At 57.3% G+C, this 21,842-nt stretch overlaps 1 long non-coding RNA gene across 1 annotated transcript in view; it reads right to left on the reverse strand.

Annotated features, from left to right (window-relative positions):
• The window catches only part of LOC129528753 (uncharacterized), a 35,011-nt gene that overhangs the window by 12,873 nt on the left and 296 nt on the right, over positions 1-21,842 (reverse strand). The window lies entirely within an intron of this gene.

A 21,842-nucleotide genomic window follows, 5' to 3' on the forward strand; every position in this document is an offset into this window, starting at 1 on the left:
CTGGCACTAAAACAAGCCTAACCCTGGGGCCAGGACCTGACCCTAAAACAACCCTAACCCTGGGCCCTGGCCCTGACCCTAAAACAACCCTAACCCTGGGCCCTGGCCCTGAACCTAAAACAAGCCTAACGCTGGGCCCTGGCCCTGACACTAAAACAAACCTAACCCTGGGCCCTGGCCCTGACCCTAAAACAACCCTAACCCTGGGCCCTGTCCCTGACCCTAAAACAGGCCTAACCCTGGGCCCTGGCCCTGACCCTAAAACAACCCTAACCCTGGGCCCTGGCCCTGACCCTAAAACAACCCTAACCCTGGGCCCTGGCACTAAAACAAGCCTAAACCTGGGCCCAGATCCTGACCCTAAAACAACCGTAACCCTGGGCCCTGGCCCTGAACCTAAAACACCCCTAACCCTGGGCCCTGGGCCTGACCCTAAAACAACCCTAACCCTGGGCCCTGTCCTTGACCCTAAAACAAGCCTAAACCTGGGCCCTGGCCCTGACCCTAAAACAAGCCTAACCGTGGGCCCAGGACCTGACCCAAAAACAAGCCTGACCCTGGGCCCTGACCCTGACCCTAAAACAAGCCTAACCCTGGGCCCTGGCACTGACCCTAAAACAACCCTATCCCTGGGCCCTGGCCATGTCCTAAAACAACCCTAACCCTGGGCACTGACCCTAAAATAACCATAACCCTGGGCCCTGGCCCTAACCCTAAAACAACCCTAACCCTGGGCCCTGGCCCTGACACGGAAACAACCCTTACCCTGGACCCTGGCCCTGACCTTAAAACAACCCTAAACCTGGGCCCGGGCACTGACCCTAAAACAACCCTATTCCTGGACCCTGGCCCTGACCTAAAACAACCCTAAACCTGGACCCTGTCCCTGACCCTAAAACAACCGTAACCCTGGGCACTGGCACTAAAACAAGCCTAACACTGGGCCCAGGTCCTGAACCTAAAACAACCCTAACCCTGGGCCCTGGCCCTGACCCTAAAACAAGCCTAACCCTGGGCCCTGGCCCTGACCCTAAAACAACCCTAACCCTGGGCCCTGTCCCTGACCCTAAAACAAGCCTAACGCTCGGCCCTAGCCCTGACCCTAAAACAAGCCTAACCCTGGGCCCTGGCCCTGACCCTAAAACAAGCCTAAACCTGGGCCCTAGCCCTGACCCTAAAACAACCCTAACCCTGGGCCCTGGCCCTGACCCTAAAACAAGCCTAACCCTGGGCCCTGGCCCTGTCCCTAAAACAAGCCTAAACCTGGGCCCTAGCCCTGACCCTAAAACAACCCTAACCCTGGGCCCTGGCCCTGACCCTAAAACAACCCTAACCCTAGGAGCTGGCCCTGACCTAAAACAACCCTAACCCTGGGCCATGGCCCGGACCTAAAACAACCCTAAACCTGGGCCCTGGCCCTGACCCTAAAACAAGCCTAACCCTGGGCCCTCACCCTGACCCTAAAAAAACCCTAACCCTGGGCCCTGGCCCTAACCCTGACCCTAAAACAACCCTAACCCTGGGACCTGGCTCTGACCCTAAAACAAGCCTAACCCTGGGCCCTGGCACTGACCCTAAAACAAGCCTAACCCTGGGCCATGGCCCTGACCCTAAAACAAGCCTAACCCTGGGCCCAGGTCCTGACCCTAAAACAATCCTAACCCTGGGCCCTGGCCCTGACCCTAAAACAACCCTAACCCTGGGCCCTGCCCTGACCGTAAAACAACCCTAACGCTGGGCCCTGTCCCTGACCCTAAAACACCCATAAACCTGGGCCCTGGCCCTGACCTTAAAACAACCCTAATGCTGGGCCCTGGCACTGACCTAAAACAACCCTGACCCTGGGCCCTGGCCCTGACCCTAAAACAACCCGAACCCTGGGCCCTGGCACTAAAACAAGCCTAACCCTGAACCCAGGACCTGACCCTAAAACAACCCTAACGCTGGGCCCTGGCCCTGACCCTAAAACAACTCTAACCCTGGGCCCTGGCCCTGACCCTAAAACAAGCCTAACCCTGGGCCCTGGCCCTGACCCTAAAACAAGCCTAACCCTGGGCCCTGGCCCTGACCCTAAAACAACCATAACCCTGGGCCCTGTCCTTGACCCTAAAACAAGCCTAATCTTGGGCCCTGGCCCTGACCCTAAAACAAGCCTAACCCTGGGCCCTTGCCCTGACCCTAAAACAACCCTAACCCTGGGCCCTGGCCCTGACCCTAAAACAAGCCTAAACCTGGGCCCTGGCCCTGACCCTAAAACAACCCTAACCCTGGGCCCTGACCCTGACCCTAAAACAAACCTAACCCTGGGCCCTGACCCTGACCCTAAAATAAACCCAACCATGGGCACTAACCCTAAAACAATTCTAATCCTGGGCCCTGACCCTAAAACAACCCCAACCCTGGGACCTGGCCCTGACCTAAAACAACCCTAACCCTGGGCCCTGGCCATGACCTAAAACAACCCTAACCCTGGGCCCTGGCCCTGACCCTAAAACAAGCCTAACCCTGGGACCTGGCCCTGACCTAAAACAACCCTAACCCTGGGCCCTGGCCCTGACTTAAAACAACCGTAAACCTGGGCCCTGGCCCTGACCCTAAAACAACACTAACCCTGGGCCCTGGCACTAAAACAAGCCTAACCCTGGGGCCAGGACCTGACCCTAAAACAACCCTAACCCTGGGCCCTGGCCCTGACCCTAAAACAACCCTAACCCTGGGCCCTGGCCCTGAACCTAAAACAAGCCTAACGCTGGGCCCTGGCCCTGACACTAAAACAAACCTAACCCTGGGCCCTGGCCCTGACCCTAAAACAACCCTAACCCTGGGCCCTGTCCCTGACCCTAAAACAGGCCTAACCCTGGGCCCTGGCCCTGACCCTAAAACAACCCTAACCCTGGGCCCTGGCCCTGACCCTAAAACAACCCTAACCCTGGGCCCTGGCACTAAAACAAGCCTAAACCTGGGCCCAGATCCTGACCCTAAAACAACCGTAACCCTGGGCCCTGGCCCTGAACCTAAAACACCCCTAACCCTGGGCCCTGGGCCTGACCCTAAAACAACCCTAACCCTGGGCCCTGTCCTTGACCCTAAAACAAGCCTAAACCTGGGCCCTGGCCCTGACCCTAAAACAAGCCTAACCGTGGGCCCAGGACCTGACCCAAAAACAAGCCTAACCCTGGGCCCTGACCCTGACCCTAAAACAAGCCTAACCCTGGGCCCTGGCACTGACCCTAAAACAACCCTATCCCTGGGCCCTGGCCATGTCCTAAAACAACCCTAACCCTGGGCACTGACCCTAAAATAACCATAACCCTGGGCCCTGGCCCTAACCCTAAAACAACCCTAACCCTGGGCCCTGGCCCTGACATGGAAACAACCCTTACCCTGGACCCTGGCCCTGACCTTAAAACAACCCTAACCCTGGGCCCGGGCACTGACCCTAAAACAACCCTATTCCTGGACCCTGGCCCTGACCTAAAACAACCCTAAACCTGGACCCTGTCCCTGACCCTAAAACAACCGTAACCCTGGGCACTGGCACTAAAACAAGCCTAACACTGGGCCCAGGTCCTGAACCTAAAACAACCCTAACCCTGGGCCCTGGCCCTGACCCTAAAACAAGCCTAACCCTGGGCCCTGGCCCTGACCCTAAAACAACCCTAACCCTGGGCCCTGTCCCTGACCCTAAAACAAGCCTAACGCTCGGCTCTGCCCCTGACCCTAAAACAAGCCTAAACCTGGGCCCTGGCCCTGTCCCTAAAACAAGCCTAAACCTGGGCCCTAGCCCTGACCCAAAAACAACCCTAACCCTGGGCCCTGGCCCTGACCCTAAAACAACCCTAACCCTGGGAGCTGGCCCTGACCTAAAACAACCCTAACCCTGGGCCATGGCCCGGACCTAAAACAACCCTAAACCTGGGCCCTGGCCCTGACCCTAAAACAAGCCTAACCCTGGGCCCTCACCCTGACCCTAAAAAAACCCTAACCCTGGGCCCTGGCCCTAACCCTGACCCTAAAACAACCCTAACCCTGGGACCTGGCCCTGACCCAAAAACAACCCTAACCCTGGGCCCTGTCCCTGACCCTAAAACAAGCCTAACGCTCGTCCCTGGCAATGACCCTAAAACAAGCCTAACCCTGGGCCCTGGCCCTGACCCTAAAACAAGCCTAAACCTGGGCCCTGGCCCTGACACTAAAACAAACCTAACCCTGGGCCCTGGCCCTGACCCTAAAACAACCCTAACCCTGGGACTTGGCCCTGACCTAAAACAACCCTAACCCTCGGCCCTGGCCCTGACCTAAAACAACCCTAAACCTGGGCCCTGGCCCTGACCCTAAAACAACCCTAACCCTGGGCCCTGGCACTAAAACAAGCCTAACCCTGGGCCCACGTCCTGACCCTAAAACAACCTTAACCCTGGGCCCTGTCCTTGACCCTAAAACAAGCCTAATCCTGGGCCCTGGCCCTGAACCTACAACAACCCTAACGCTGGGCCCTGGCCCTGACCCTAAAAGAAGCCTAAACCTGGGACCTGGCCCTGACCCTAAAGCAACCCTAACCGTGGGCCCTGGCCCTGATCCTAAAACAAGCCTAACCCTGAGCCCTGGCCCTGACCCTAAAACAACCCTAACCCTGGGCCCTGGCCCTGAGCCTAAAACAAGCCTAACCCTGGGCCCTGGCCCTGACCCTAAAACAACCCTAACCCTGCGACCTGGACCTGACCCTAAAACAAGCCTAACCCTGGGCCCTGACCCTGACCCTAAAATAACCCTAAACCTGGGCCCTGGCCCTGACCCTAAAAAAACCCTATCCCTGGGCCCTCGCCCTGACCCTAAAACAAGCCTAACCCTGGGCCCTGGCCCTGACCCTAAAACAACCCTAACCCTGGGCACTGACACTAAAACATCCCTAACCCTGGGTACTGACCCTAAAATAACCATAACCCTGGGCCCTGGCCCTAACCCTAAAACAACCCTAACCCTGGGCCCTGGCCCTGACACTGAAACAACCCTAACCCAGGGCCCTGGCACTAAAACAAGCCTAAAACTGGGCCCAGGTCCTGACCCTAAAACAAGCCTAACCCTGGGCCCTGGCCCTGACCCTAAAACAAGCCTAACCCTGGGCCCTGGCCCTGACCCTAAAACAACCCTAACCCTGGGCCCTGTCCCTGACCCTAAAACAAGCCTAACGCTCGGCCCTAGCCCTGACCCTAAAACAAGCCTAACCCTGGGCCCTGGCCCTGACCCTAAAACAAGCCTAAACCTGGGCCCTAGCCCTGACCCTAAAACAACCCTAACCCTGGGCCCTGGCCCTGACCCTAAAACAACCCTAACCGTGGGACCTGTCCCTGACCTAAAACAACCCTAGCCCTGGGCCCTGGCCCTGACCTAAAACAAACCTAAACCTGGGCCCTGGCCCAGACCCTAAAACAAGCCTAACCCTGGGCCCTCGCCCTGACCCTAAAAAAACCCTAACCCTGGGCACTGGCCCTAACCCTGACCCTAAAACAACCCTAACCCTGGGCCCTGGCTCTGACCCTAAAACAAGCCTAACCCTGGGGCCTGGCCCTGACCCTAAAACAAGCCTAACCCTGGGCCCAGGTCCTGACCCTAAAACAATCCTAACCCTGGGCCCTGGCCCTGACCCTAACACAACCCTAACCCTGGGCCCTGGCCCTGAACTTAAAACAACCCTAACCCTGGGCCCTGGACCTTACCCTAAAACAACCCTAAACCTGGGCCCTTGCCCTGACCCTAAAACAACCCTAACCCTGGGCCCTGGCCCTGACCCTAAAACAAGCCTAAACCTGGGCCCTGGCCCTGACCCTAAAACAACCCTAACCCTGGGCCCTGACCCTGACCCTAAAACAAACCTAACCCTGGGCCCTGACCCTGACCCTAAAATAAACCCAACCATGGGCACTAACCCTAAAACAATTCTAATCCTGGGCCCTGACCCTAAAACAACCCCAACCCTGGGACCTGGCCCTGACCTAAAACAACCCTAACCCTGGGCCCTGGCCATGACCTAAAACAACCCTAACCCTGGGCCCTGGCCCTGACCCTAAAACAAGCCTAACCCTGGGACCTGGCCCTGACCTAAAACAACCCTAACCCTGGGCCCTGGCCCTGACTTAAAACAACCGTAAACCTGGGCCCTGGCCCTGACCCTAAAACAACCCTAACCCTGGGCCCTGGCACTAAAACAAGCCTAACCCTGGGGCCAGGACCTGACCCTAAAACAACCCTAACCCTGGGCCCTGGCCCTGACCCTAAAACAACCCTAACCCTGGGCCCTGGCCCTGAACCTAAAACAAGCCTAACGCTGGGCCCTGGCCCTGACACTAAAACAAACCTAACCCTGGGCCCTGGCCCTGACCCTAAAACAACCCTAACCCTGGGCCCTGTCCCTGACCCTAAAACAGGCCTAACCCTGGGCCCTGGCCCTGACCCTAAAACAACCCTAACCCTGGGCCCTGGCCCTGACCCTAAAACAACCCTAACCCTGGGCCCTGGCACTAAAACAAGCCTAAACCTGGGCCCAGATCCTGACCCTAAAACAACCGTAACCCTGGGCCCTGGCCCTGAACCTAAAACACCCCTAACCCTGGGCCCTGGGCCTGACCCTAAAACAACCCTAACCCTGGGCCCTGTCCTTGACCCTAAAACAAGCCTAAACCTGGGCCCTGGCCCTGACCCTAAAACAAGCCTAACCGTGGGCCCAGGACCTGACCCAAAAACAAGCCTAACCCTGGGCCCTGACCCTGACCCTAAAACAAGCCTAACCCTGGGCCCTGGCACTGACCCTAAAACAACCCTATCCCTGGGCCCTGGCCATGTCCTAAAACAACCCTAACCCTGGGCACTGACCCTAAAATAACCATAACCCTGGGCCCTGGCCCTAACCCTAAAACAACCCTAACCCTGGGCCCTGGCCCTGACACGGAAACAACCCTTACCCTGGACCCTGGCCCTGACCTTAAAACAACCCTAACCCTGGGCCCGGGCACTGACCCTAAAACAACCCTATTCCTGGACCCTGGCCCTGACCTAAAACAACCCTAAACCTGGACCCTGTCCCTGACCCTAAAACAACCGTAACCCTGGGCACTGGCACTAAAACAAGCCTAACACTGGGCCCAGGTCCTGAACCTAAAACAACCCTAACCCTGGGCCCTGGCCCTGACCCTAAAACAAGCCTAACCCTGGGCCCTGGCCCTGACCCTAAAACAACCCTAACCCTGGGCCCTGTCCCTGACCCTAAAACAAGCCTAACGCTCGGCTCTGGCCCTGACCCTAAAACAAGCCTAACCCTGGGCCCTGGCCCTGGCCCTAAAACAAGCCTAAACCTGGGCCCTAGCCCTGACCCGAAAACAACCCTAACCCTGGGCCCTGGCCCTGACCCTAAAACAACCCTAACCCTGGGAGCTGGCCCTGACCTAAAACAACCCTAACCCTGGGCCATGGCCCGGACCTAAAACAACCCTAAACCTGGGCCCTGGCCCTGACCCTAAAACAAGCCTAACCCTGGGCCCTCACCCTGACCCTAAAAAAACCCTAACCCTGGGCCCTGGCCCTAACCCTGACCCTAAAACAACCCTAACCCTGGGACCTGGCCCTGACCCAAAAACAACCCTAACCCTGGGCCCTGTCCCTGACCCTAAAACAAGCCTAACGCTCGTCCCTGGCAATGACCCTAAAACAAGCCTAACCCTGGGCCCTGGCCCTGACCCTAAAACAAGCCTAAACCTGGGCCCTGGCCCTGACACTAAAACAAACCTAACCCTGGGCCCTGGCCCTGACCCTAAAACAACCCTAACCCTGGGACCTGGCCCTGACCTAAAACAACCCTAACCCTCGACCCTGGCCCTGACCTAAAACAACCCTAAACCTGGGCCCTGGCCCTGACCCTAAAACAACCCTAACCCTGGGCCCTGGCACTAAAACAAGCCTAACCCTGGGCCCAGGTCCTGACCCTAAAACAACCTTAAGCCTGGGCCCTGTCCTTGACCCTAAAACAAGCCTAATCCTGGGCCCTGGCCCTGAACCTACAACAACCCTAACGCTGGGCCCTGGCCCTGACCCTAAAAGAAGCCTAAACCTGGGACCTGGCCCTGACCCTAAAGCAACCCTAACCGTGGGCCCTGGCCCTGATCCTAAAACAAGCCTAACCCTGAGCCCTGGCCCTGACCCTAAAACAACCCTAACCCTGGGCCCTGGCCCTGAGCCTAAAACAAGCCTAACCCTGGGCCCTGGCCCTGACCCTAAAACAACCCTAACCCTGCGACCTGGACCTGACCCTAAAACAAGCCTAACCCTGGGCCCTGACCCTGACCCTAAAATAACCCTAACCCTGGGCCCTGGCCCTGACCCTAAAAAAACCCTATCCCTGGGCCCTCGCCCTGACCCTAAAACAAGCCTAACCCTGGGCCCTGGCCCTGACCCTAAAACAACCCTAACCCTGGGCACTGACACTAAAACATCCCTAACCCTGGGTACTGACCCTAAAATAACCATAACCCTGGGCCCTGGCCCTAACCCTAAAACAACCCTAACCCTGGGCCCTGGCCCTGACACTGAAACAACCATTACCCTGGACCCTGGCCCTGACCCTAAAACAACCCTAACACTGGGCCCTGGCCCTGACACTGAAACAACCCTTACCCTGGGCCCTGGCCCTGACCCTAAAACACCCCTAAACCTGGGCCCTGTCCCTGACCCTAAAACAACCCTGATGCTGGGCCCTGACCCTGACCTAAAACAACCCTGACCCTGGTCCCTGGCCATGACCCTAAAACAACCGTAACCCTGGGCACTGGCACTAAAACAAGCCTAACACTGGGCCCAGGTCCTGAACCTAAAACAACCCTAACCCTGGGCCCTGGCCCTGACCCTAAAACAAGCCTAACCCTGGGCCCTGCCCCTGACCCTAAAACAACCCTAACCCTGGGCCCTGTCCCTGACCCTAAAACAAGCCTAACGCTCGGCTCTGGCCCTGACCCTAAAACAAGCCTAACCCTGGGCCCTGGCCCTGTCCCTAAAACAAGCCTAAACCTGGGCCCTAGCCCTGACCCTAAAACAACCCTAACCCTAGGCCCTGGCCCTGACCCTAAAACAACCCTAACCCTAGGAGCTGGCCCTGACCTAAAACAACCCTAACCCTGGGCCATGGCCCGGACCTAAAACAACCCTAAACCTGGGCCCTGGCCCTGACCCTAAAACAAGCCTAACCCTGGGCCCTCACCCTGACCCTAAAAAAACCCTAACCCTGGGCCCTGGCCCTAACCCTGACCCTAAAACAACCCTAACCCTGGGACCTGGCTCTGACCCTAAAACAAGCCTAACCCTGGGCCCTGGCCCTGACCCTAAAACAAGCCTAACCCTGGGCCATGGCCCTGACCCTAAAACAAGCCTAACCCTGGGCCCAGGTCCTGACCCTAAAACAATCCTAACCCTGGGCCCTGGCCCTGACCCTAAAACAACCCTAACCCTGGGCCCTGCCCTGACCGTAAAACAACCCTAACGCTGGGCCCTGTCCCTGACCCTAAAACACCCATAAACCTGGGCCCTGGCCCTGACCTTAAAACAACCCTAATGCTGGGCCCTGGCACTGACCTAAAACAACCCTGACCCTGGGCCCTGGCCCTGACCCTAAAACAACCCGAACCCTGGGCCCTGGCACTAAAACAAGCCTAACCCTGAACCCAGGACCTGACCCTAAAACAACCCTAACCGTGGGCCCTGGCCCTGACCCTAAAACAACCCTAACGCTGGGCCCTGGCCCTGACCCTAAAACAACTCTAACCCTGGGCCCTGGCCCTGACCCTAAAACAAGCCTAACCCTGGGCCCTGGCCCTGACCCTAAAACAAGCCTAACCCTGGGCCGTGGCCCTGACCCTAAAACAACCATAACCCTGGGCCCTGTCCTTGACCCTAAAACAAGCCTAATCTTGGGCCCTGGCCCTGACCCTAAAACAAGCCTAACCCTGGGCCCTGGCCCTGACCCTAAAACAAGCCTAACCCTGGGCCTTGGACCTGACCCTAATACAAGCCTAACCCTTGGCCCTGGCCCTGACCCTAAAACAAGCCTAAACCTGGGCCCTGGCCCTGACCCTAAAACAAGCCTAAACCTGGGCCCTGGCCCTGACCCTAAAACAAGCCTATCCCTGGGCCCTGGACCTCACCCTAAAACAACCCTAACCCTGGGCCCTGACCCTAAAACAACCCTAACCCTGGACCCTGGCCCTGACACTGAAACAACCCTTACACTGGACCCTGGCCCTGACCCTAAAACAACCCTAACCCTGGGCCCTGGCCCTGACACTGAAACAACCCTTACCCTGGGCCCTGGCCCTGACCCTAAAACACCCCTAAACCTGGGCCCTGTCCATGACCCTAAAACAACCCTAATGCTGGGCCCTGGCCCTGACCTAAAACAACCCTTACCCTGGGCCCTGGCCCTGACCCTAAAACAACCCTAGCCCAGGGCCCTGGCACTAAAACAAGCCTAACCCTGGGCCCAGGTCCTGAACCTAAAACAACCCTAACCCTGGGCCCTGGCCCTGACCCTAAAACAACCCTAACCCAGGGCCCTGGCACTAAAACAAGCCTAAAACTGGGCCCAGGTCCTGACCCTAAAACAAGCCTAACCCTGGGCCCTGGCCCTGACCCTAAAACAAGCCTAACCCTGGGCCCTGGCCCTGACCCTAAAACAACCCTAACCCTGGGCCCTGTCCCTGACCCTAAAACAAGCCTAACGCTCGGCCCTAGCCCTGACCCTAAAACAAGCCTAACCCTGGGCCCTGGCCCTGACCCTAAAACAAGCCTAAACCTGGGCCCTAGCCCTGACCCTAAAACAACCCTAACCCTGGGCCCTGGCCCTGACCCTAAAACAACCCTAACCGTGGGACCTGTCCCTGACCTAAAACAACCCTAGCCCTGGGCCCTGGCCCTGACCTAAAACAAACCTAAACCTGGGCCCTGGCCCAGACCCTAAAACAAGCCTAACCCTGGGCCCTCGCCCTGACCCTAAAAAAACCCTAACCCTGGGCACTGGCCCTAACCCTGACCCTAAAACAACCCTAACCCTGGGCCCTGGCTCTGACCCTAAAACAAGCCTAACCCTGGGGCCTGGCCCTGACCCTAAAACAAGCCTAACCCTGGGCCCAGGTCCTGACCCTAAAACAATCCTAACCCTGGGCCCTGGCCCTGACCCTAACACAACCCTAACCCTGGGCCCTGGCCCTGAACTTAAAACAACCCTAACCCTGGGCCCTGGACCTTACCCTAAAACAACCCTAAACCTGGGCCCTTGCCCTGACCCTAAAACAACCCTAACCCTGGGCCCTGGCCCTGACCCTAAAACAAGCCTAAACCTGGGCCCTGGCCCTGACCCTAAAACAACCCTAACCCTGGGCCCTGACCCTGACCCTGACCCTAAAACAAACCTAACCCTGGGCCCTGACCCTGACCCTAAAATAAACCCAACCATGGGCACTAACCCTAAAACAATTCTAATCCTGGGCCCTGACCCTAAAACAACCCCAACCCTGGGACCTGGCCCTGACCTAAAACAACCCTAACCCTGGGCCCTGGCCATGACCTAAAACAACCCTAACCCTGGGCCCTGGCCCTGACCCTAAAACAAGCCTAACCCTGGGACCTGGCCCTGACCTAAAACAACCCTAACCCTGGGCCCTGGCCCTGACTTAAAACAACCGTAAACCTGGGCCCTGGCCCTGACCCTAAAACAACCCTAACCCTGGGCCCTGGCACTAAAACAAGCCTAACCCTGGGGCCAGGACCTGACCCTAAAACAACCCTAACCCTGGGCCCTGGCCCTGACCCTAAAACAACCCTAACCCTGGGCCCTGGCCCTGAACCTAAAACAAGCCTAACGCTGGGCCCTGGCCCTGACACTAAAACAAACCTAACCCTGGGCCCTGGCCCTGACCCTAAAACAACCCTAACCCTGGGCCCTGTCCCTGACCCTAAAACAGGCCTAACCCTGGGCCCTGGCCCTGACCCTAAAACAACCCTAACCCTGGGCCCTGGCCCTGACCCTAAAACAACCCTAACCCTGGGCCCTGGCACTAAAACAAGCCTAAACCTGGGCCCAGATCCTGACCCTAAAACAACCGTAACCCTGGGCCCTGGCCCTGAACCTAAAACACCCCTAACCCTGGGCCCTGGGCCTGACCCTAAAACAACCCTAACCCTGGGCCCTGTCCTTGACCCTAAAACAAGCCTAAACCTGGGCCCTGGCCCTGACCCTAAAACAAGCCTAACCGTGGGCCCAGGACCTGACCCAAAAACAAGCCTAACCCTGGGCCCTGACCCTGACCCTAAAACAAGCCTAACCCTGGGCCCTGGCACTGACCCTAAAACAACCCTATCCCTGGGCCCTGGCCATGTCCTAAAACAACCCTAACCCTGGGCACTGACCCTAAAATAACCATAACCCTGGGCCCTGGCCCTAACCCTAAAACAACCCTAACCCTGGGCCCTGGCCCTGACACGGAAACAACCCTTACCCTGGACCCTGGCCCTGACCTTAAAACAACCCTAACCCTGGGCCCGGGCACTGACCCTAAAACAACCCTATTCCTGGACCCTGGCCCTGACCTAAAACAACCCTAAACCTGGACCCTGTCCCTGACCCTAAAACAACCGTAACCCTGGGCACTGGCACTAAAACAAGCCTAACACTGGGCCCAGGTCCTGAACCTAAAACAACCCTAACCCTGGGCCCTGGCCCTGACCCTAAAACAAGCCTAACCCTGGGCCCTGGCCCTGACCCTAAAACAACCCTAACCCTGGGCCCTGTCCCTGACCCTAAAACAAGCCTAACGCTCGGCTCTGGCCCTGACCCTAAAACAAGCCTAACCCTGGGCCCTGGCCCTGTCCCTAAAACAAGCCTAAACCTGGGCCCTAGCCCTGACCCGAAAACAACCCTAACCCTGGGCCCTGGCCCTGACCCTAAAACAAGCCTATCCCTGGGCCCTGGACCTCACCCTAAAACAACCCTAACCCTGGGCCCTGACCCTAAAACAACCCTAACCCTGGACCCTGGCCCTGACACTGAAACAACCCTTACACTGGACCCTGGCCCTGACCCTAAAACAACCCTAACCCTGGGCCCTGGCCCTGACACTGAAACAACCCTTACCCTGGGCCCTGGCCCTGACCCTAAAACACCCCTAAACCTGGGCCCTGTCCATGACCCTAAAACAACCCTAATGCTGGGCCCTGGCCCTGACCTAAAACAACCCTTACCCTGGGCCCTGGCCCTGACCCTAAAACAACCCTAGCCCAGGGCCCTGGCACTAAAACAAGCCTAACCCTGGGCCCAGGTCCTGAACCTAAAACAACCCTAACCCTGGGCCCTGGCCCTGACCCTAAAACAACCCTAACCCAGGGCCCTGGCACTAAAACAAGCCTAAAACTGGGCCCAGGTCCTGACCCTAAAACAAGCCTAACCCTGGGCCCTGGCCCTGACCCTAAAACAAGCCTAACCCTGGGCCCTGGCCCTGACCCTAAAACAACCCTAACCCTGGGCCCTGTCCCTGACCCTAAAACAAGCCTAACGCTCGGCCCTAGCCCTGACCCTAAAACAAGCCTAACCCTGGGCCCTGGCCCTGACCCTAAAACAAGCCTAAACCTGGGCCCTAGCCCTGACCCTAAAACAACCCTAACCCTGGGCCCTGGCCCTGACCCTAAAACAACCCTAACCGTGGGACCTGTCCCTGACCTAAAACAACCCTAGCCCTGGGCCCTGGCCCTGACCTAAAACAAACCTAAACCTGGGCCCTGGCCCAGACCCTAAAACAAGCCTAACCCTGGGCCCTCGCCCTGACCCTAAAAAAACCCTAACCCTGGGCACTGGCCCTAACCCTGACCCTAAAACAACCCTAACCCTGGGCCCTGGCTCTGACCCTAAAACAAGCCTAACCCTGGGGCCTGGCCCTGACCCTAAAACAAGCCTAACCCTGGGCCCAGGTCCTGACCCTAAAACAATCCTAACCCTGGGCCCTGGCCCTGACCCTAACACAACCCTAACCCTGGGCCCTGGCCCTGAACTTAAAACAACCCTAACCCTGGGCCCTGGACCTTACCCTAAAACAACCCTAAACCTGGGCCCTTGCCCTGACCCTAAAACAACCCTAACCCTGGGCCCTGGCCCTGACCCTAAAACAAGCCTAAACCTGGGCCCTGGCCCTGACCCTAAAACAACCCTAACCCTGGGCCCTGACCCTGACCCTGACCCTAAAACAAACCTAACCCTGGGCCCTGACCCTGACCCTAAAATAAACCCAACCATGGGCACTAACCCTAAAACAATTCTAATCCTGGGCCCTGACCCTAAAACAACCCCAACCCTGGGACCTGGCCCTGACCTAAAACAACCCTAACCCTGGGCCCTGGCCATGACCTAAAACAACCCTAACCCTGGGCCCTGGCCCTGACCCTAAAACAAGCCTAACCCTGGGACCTGGCCCTGACCTAAAACAACCCTAACCCTGGGCCCTGGCCCTGACTTAAAACAACCGTAAACCTGGGCCCTGGCCCTGACCCTAAAACAACCCTAACCCTGGGCCCTGGCACTAAAACAAGCCTAACCCTGGGGCCAGGACCTGACCCTAAAACAACCCTAACCCTGGGCCCTGGCCCTGACCCTAAAACAACCCTAACCCTGGGCCCTGGCCCTGAACCTAAAACAAGCCTAACGCTGGGCCCTGGCCCTGACACTAAAACAAACCTAACCCTGGGCCCTGGCCCTGACCCTAAAACAACCCTAACCCTGGGCCCTGTCCCTGACCCTAAAACAGGCCTAACCCTGGGCCCTGGCCCTGACCCTAAAACAACCCTAACCCTGGGCCCTGGCCCTGACCCTAAAACAACCCTAACCCTGGGCCCTGGCACTAAAACAAGCCTAAACCTGGGCCCAGATCCTGACCCTAAAACAACCGTAACCCTGGGCCCTGGCCCTGAACCTAAAACACCCCTAACCCTGGGCCCTGGGCCTGACCCTAAAACAACCCTAACCCTGGGCCCTGTCCTTGACCCTAAAACAAGCCTAAACCTGGGCCCTGGCCCTGACCCTAAAACAAGCCTAACCGTGGGCCCAGGACCTGACCCAAAAACAAGCCTAACCCTGGGCCCTGACCCTGACCCTAAAACAAGCCTAACCCTGGGCCCTGGCACTGACCCTAAAACAACCCTATCCCTGGGCCCTGGCCATGTCCTAAAACAACCCTAACCCTGGGCACTGACCCTAAAATAACCATAACCCTGGGCCCTGGCCCTAACCCTAAAACAACCCTAACCCTGGGCCCTGGCCCTGACACGGAAACAACCCTTACCCTGGACCCTGGCCCTGACCTTAAAACAACCCTAACCCTGGGCCCGGGCACTGACCCTAAAACAACCCTATTCCTGGACCCTGGCCCTGACCTAAAACAACCCTAAACCTGGACCCTGTCCCTGACCCTAAAACAACCGTAACCCTGGGCACTGGCACTAAAACAAGCCTAACACTGGGCCCAGGTCCTGAACCTAAAACAACCCTAACCCTGGGCCCTGGCCCTGACCCTAAAACAAGCCTAACCCTGGGCCCTGGCCCTGACCCTAAAACAACCCTAACCCTGGGCCCTGTCCCTGACCCTAAAACAAGCCTAACGCTCGGCTCTGGCCCTGACCCTAAAACAAGCCTAACCCTGGGCCCTGGCCCTGTCCCTAAAACAAGCCTAAACCTGGGCCCTAGCCCTGACCCGAAAACAACCCTAACCCTGGGCCCTGGCCCTGACCCTAAAACAACCCTAACCCTGGGAGCTGGCCCTGACCTAAAACAACCCTAACCCTGGGCCATGGCCCGGACCTAAAACAACCCTAAACCTGGGCCCTGGCCCTGACCCTAAAACAAGCCTAACCCTGGGCCCTCACCCTGACCCTAAAAAAACCCTAACCCTGGGCCCTGGCCCTAACCCTGACCCTAAAACAATCCTAACCCTGGGCCCTGGCCCTGACCCTAAAACAACCCTAACCCTGGGCCCTGCCCTGACCGTAAAACAACCCTAACGCTGGGCCCTGTCCCTGACCCTAAAACACCCATAAACCTGGGCCCTGGCCCTGACCTTAAAACAACCCTAATGCTGGGCCCTGGCACTGACCTAAAACAACCCTGACCCTGGGCCCTGGCCCTGACCCTAAAACAACCCGAACCCTGGGCCCTGGCACTAAAACAAGCCTAACCCTGAACCCAGGACCTGACCCTAAAACAACCCTAACCGTGGGCCCTGGCCCTGACCCTAAAACAACCCTAACGCTGGGCCCTGGCCCTGACCCTAAAACAACTCTAACCCTGGGCCCTGGCCCTGACCCTAAAACAAGCCTAACCCTGGGCCCTGGCCCTGACCCTAAAACAAGCCTAACCCTGGGCCGTGGCCCTGACCCTAAAACAACCATAACCCTGGGCCCTGTCCTTGACCCTAAAACAAGCCTAATCTTGGGCCCTGGCCCTGACCCTAAAACAAGCCTAACCCTGGGCCCTGGCCCTGACCCTAAAACAAGCCTAACCCTGGGCCTTGGACCTGACCCTAATACAAGCCTAACCCTTGGCCCTGGCCCTGACCCTAAAACAAGCCTAAACCTGGGCCCTGGCCCTGACCCTAAAACAAGCCTAAACCTGGGCCCTGGCCCTGACCCTAAAACAAGCCTATCCCTGGGCCCTGGACCTCACCCTAAAACAACCCTAACCCTGGGCCCTGACCCTAAAACAACCCTAACCCTGGACCCTGGCCCTGACACTGAAACAACCCTTACACTGGACCCTGGCCCTGACCCTAAAACAACCCTAACCCTGGGCCCTGGCCCTGACACTGAAACAACCCTTACCCTGGGCCCTGGCCCTGACCCTAAAACACCCCTAAACCTGGGCCCTGTCCATGACCCTAAAACAACCCTAATGCTGGGCCCTGGCCCTGACCTAAAACAACCCTTACCCTGGGCCCTGGCCCTGACCCTAAAACAACCCTAGCCCAGGGCCCTGGCACTAAAACAAGCCTAACCCTGGGCCCAGGTCCTGAACCTAAAACAACCCTAACCCTGGGCCCTGGCCCTGACCCTAAAACAACCCTAACCCAGGGCCCTGGCACTAAAACAAGCCTAAAACTGGGCCCAGGTCCTGACCCTAAAACAAGCCTAACCCTGGGCCCTGGCCCTGACCCTAAAACAAGCCTAACCCTGGGCCCTGGCCCTGACCCTAAAACAACCCTAACCCTGGGCCCTGTCCCTGACCCTAAAACAAGCCTAACGCTCGGCCCTAGCCCTGACCCTAAAACAAGCCTAACCCTGGGCCCTGGCCCTGACCCTAAAACAAGCCTAAACCTGGGCCCTAGCCCTGACCCTAAAACAACCCTAACCCTGGGCCCTGGCCCTGACCCTAAAACAACCCTAACCGTGGGACCTGTCCCTGACCTAAAACAACCCTAGCCCTGGGCCCTGGCCCTGACCTAAAACAAACCTAAACCTGGGCCCTGGCCCAGACCCTAAAACAAGCCTAACCCTGGGCCCTCGCCCTGACCCTAAAAAAACCCTAACCCTGGGCACTGGCCCTAACCCTGACCCTAAAACAACCCTAACCCTGGGCCCTGGCTCTGACCCTAAAACAAGCCTAACCCTGGGGCCTGGCCCTGACCCTAAAACAAGCCTAACCCTGGGCCCAGGTCCTGACCCTAAAACAATCCTAACCCTGGGCCCTGGCCCTGACCCTAACACAACCCTAACCCTGGGCCCTGGCCCTGAACTTAAAACAACCCTAACCCTGGGCCCTGGACCTTACCCTAAAACAACCCTAAACCTGGGCCCTTGCCCTGACCCTAAAACAACCCTAACCCTGGGCCCTGGCCCTGACCCTAAAACAAGCCTAAACCTGGGCCCTGGCCCTGACCCTAAAACAACCCTAACCCTGGGCCCTGACCCTGACCCTAAAACAAACCTAACCCTGGGCCCTGACCCTGACCCTAAAATAAACCCAACCATGGGCACTAACCCTAAAACAATTCTAATCCTGGGCCCTGACCCTAAAACAACCCCAACCCTGGGACCTGGCCCTGACCTAAAACAACCCTAACCCTGGGCCCTGGCCATGACCTAAAACAACCCTAACCCTGGGCCCTGGCCCAGACCCTAAAACAAGCCTAACCCTGGGACCTGGCCCTGACCTAAAACAACCCTAACCCTGGGCCCTGGCCCTGACTTAAAACAACCGTAAACCTGGGCCCTGGCCCTGACCCTAAAACAACCCTAACCCTGGGCCCTGGCCCTGACCCTAAAACAACCCTAACCCTGGGCCCTGGCACTAAAACAAGCCTAAACCTGGGCCCAGATCCTGACCCTAAAACAACCGTAACCCTGGGCCCTGGCCCTGAACCTAAAACACCCCTAACCCTGGGCCCTGGGCCTGACCCTAAAACAACCCTAACCCTGGGCCCTGTCCTTGACCCTAAAACAAGCCTAAACCTGGGCCCTGGCCCTGACCCTAAAACAAGCCTAACCGTGGGCCCAGGACCTGACCCAAAAACAAGCCTAACCCTGGGCCCTGACCCTGACCCTAAAACAAGCCTAACCCTGGGCCCTGGCCCTGACCCTAAAACAAGCCTAACCCTGGGCCCTGGCCCTGACCCTAAAACAACCCTAACCCTGGGCCCTGGCCCTGACCCTAAAACAAGCCTAACGCTCGGCCCTAGCCCTGACCCTAAAACAAGCCTAACCCTGGGCCCTGTCCCTGACCCTAAAACAAGCCTAACGCTCGGCCCTAGCCCTGACCCTAAAACAAGCCTAACCCTGGGCCCTGGCCCTGACCCTAAAACAAGCCTAAACCTGGGCCCTAGCCCTGACCCTAAAACAACCCTAACCCTGGGCCCTGGCCCTGACCCTAAAACAACCCTAACCGTGGGACCTGTCCCTGACCTAAAACAACCCTAGCCCTGGGCCCTGGCCCTGACCTAAAACAAACCTAAACCTGGGCCCTGGCCCAGACCCTAAAACAAGCCTAACCCTGGGCCCTCGCCCTGACCCTAAAAAAACCCTAACCCTGGGCACTGGCCCTAACCCTGACCCTAAAACAACCCTAACCCTGGGCCCTGGCTCTGACCCTAAAACAAGCCTAACCCTGGGGCCTGGCCCTGACCCTAAAACAAGCCTAACCCTGGGCCCAGGTCCTGACCCTAAAACAATCCTAACCCTGGGCCCTGGCCCTGACCCTAACACAACCCTAACCCTGGGCCCTGGCCCTGAACTTAAAACAACCCTAACCCTGGGCCCTGGACCTTACCCTAAAACAACCCTAAACCTGGGCCCTTGCCCTGACCCTAAAACAACCCTAACCCTGGGCCCTGGCCCTGACCCTAAAACAAGCCTAAACCTGGGCCCTGGCCCTGACCCTAAAACAACCCTAACCCTGGGCCCTGACCCTGACCCTAAAACAAACCTAACCCTGGGCCCTGACCCTGACCCTAAAATAAACCCAACCATGGGCACTAACCCTAAAACAATTCTAATCCTGGGCCCTGACCCTAAAACAACCCCAACCCTGGGACCTGGCCCTGACCTAAAACAACCCTAACCCTGGGCCCTGGCCATGACCTAAAACAACCCTAACCCTGGGCCCTGGCCCTGACCCTAAAACAAGCCTAACCCTGGGACCTGGCCCTGACCTAAAACAACCCTAACCCTGGGCCCTGGCCCTGACTTAAAACAACCGTAAACCTGGGCCCTGGCCCTGACCCTAAAACAACCCTAACCCTGGGCCCTGGCACTAAAACAAGCCTAACCCTGGGGCCAGGACCTGACCCTAAAACAACCCTAACCCTGGGCCCTGGCCCTGACCCTAAAACAACCCTAACCCTGGGCCCTGGCCCTGAACCTAAAACAAGCCTAACGCTGGGCCCTGGCCCTGACACTAAAACAAACCTAACCCTGGGCCCTGGCCCTGACCCTAAAACAACCCTAACCCTGGGCCCTGTCCCTGACCCTAAAACAGGCCTAACCCTGGGCCCTGGCCCTGACCCTAAAACAACCCTAACCCTGGGCCCTGTCCCTGACCCTAAAACAGGCCTAACCCTGGGCCCTGGCCCTGACCCTAAAACAACCCTAACCCTGGGCCCTGGCCCTGACCCTAAAACAAGCCTAACCCTGTGCCCTGGCCCTGACCCTAAAACAACCCTATCCCTGGGCCCTGGCCCTGACCCTAAAACAAGCCTAACCCTGGGCCCTGGCCCTGACCCTAAAACAAGCCTAACCCTGGGCCCTGGCCCTGACCCTAAAACAAGCCTAATCCTGGGCCCTGGCCCAGACCCTAAAACAACCCTAACCCTGGGCCCTGTCCCTGACCCTAAAACAAGCCTAACCCTGGGCCCTGGCCCTGACCCTAAAACAAGCCTAACCCTGGGACCTGGCCCTGACCCTAAAACAAGCCTAACCCTGGGCCCTGGCCCTGACCGTAAAACAACCCTAACGCTGGGCCCTGGCCCTGACCTAAAACAACCCTAAACCTGGGCCCTGGAACTAAAACAAGCCTAACACTGGGCCCAGGTCCTGACCCTAAAACAACCCTAACACTGGGCACTGTCCTTGACCCTAAAACAAGCCTAATCCTGAGCCCTGGCCCTGACTCTAAAACAAGCCTAACCGTGGGCCCAGGACATGACCCTAAAACAAACCTAACCCTGGGCCCTGACCCTGTCCCTAAAACAACCCTAACCCTGGGCCCTGGCCCTGACCCTAAAACAACCCTATCCCTGGGCCCTGGCCATGACCTAAAACAACCCTAACCCTGGGCACTGACCCTAAAACAACCCTAACCCTGGGCACTGACCCTAAAATCACCATAACCCTGGGCCCTGGCCCTGACCCTAAAACAATCCCAACCCTGGGCCCTCACCCTAAAACAACACTAACCCTGGGCCCTGACTCTAAAACAACCCTAACCCTGCGTCCTGACCCTAAAACAACCCTAACACTGGGCCCTGGCCCTGACCCTAAAACAACCCTAAACCTGGGCACGAACCTTGTCCCTAAAACAAGCCTAACCCTGGCCCTGCCCCTGGCCCTAAAACAACCCTAACCCTGGGCCCTGGCCCTGACCCTAAAACAACCCTAACCCTGGGCCCTGGCCCAAATTGTAATGAGGTCTGTTGGGCAAAATTCCATATAAGCATAGTATAAATTAATAAAGCAAATCGTGATAAATTAGTACGATTGATTTCTGGAGTTTCTGAGAATAAAAGTAAGGAAAATGCAGAACACAAAGACAGAGAGTAAAAAGAGAAATTAGGAAAGCATTCTACATGTTTAATAGGAAGACAGTGGCCGTGTTCCTGCAGCGGCAGTATGTCACGACATGACATACTTTGGAGAGAAGTTAACAGATGAGGAAGTTGATAAAAATCATAAGAGAAGCAAAATACTGGTAGCGACACTCAAGGAAACCACGAAATTTCCATAACTTATGTCAGCAAAGTGGGAAGATTGTACAGTGTGTGTTGAAGTTCCTATACAACATTGCTTATCTGCCGTTTGTTTGTTTGTAAGGAATGTATATACTAAGAGTTCTTCTTGCTGTCAAAAGAATATGTGTGAATAAGTCATTTTAACTTATTCTTCTGTTTTTCTTTTATCTTCCTGCCATCATCCACAGCCTTACTTTAGAAATTTTTTCTTTAGAAAATTGAACAAGTGCCCCTTGTGGTGGCACATACCTCGAGGATGGGAGGCAGGGGTGGAAGGGTCACTTGAGGCCATTAGTTTGACACCAGCCTGGCCAACAAAGTGAGACCCCATGT

The sequence above is a fragment of the Gorilla gorilla genome, chromosome 20 (assembly GCF_029281585.2).
Source record: "Gorilla gorilla gorilla isolate KB3781 chromosome 20, NHGRI_mGorGor1-v2.1_pri, whole genome shotgun sequence".
Lineage (NCBI taxonomy): Eukaryota > Metazoa > Chordata > Mammalia > Primates > Hominidae > Gorilla > Gorilla gorilla.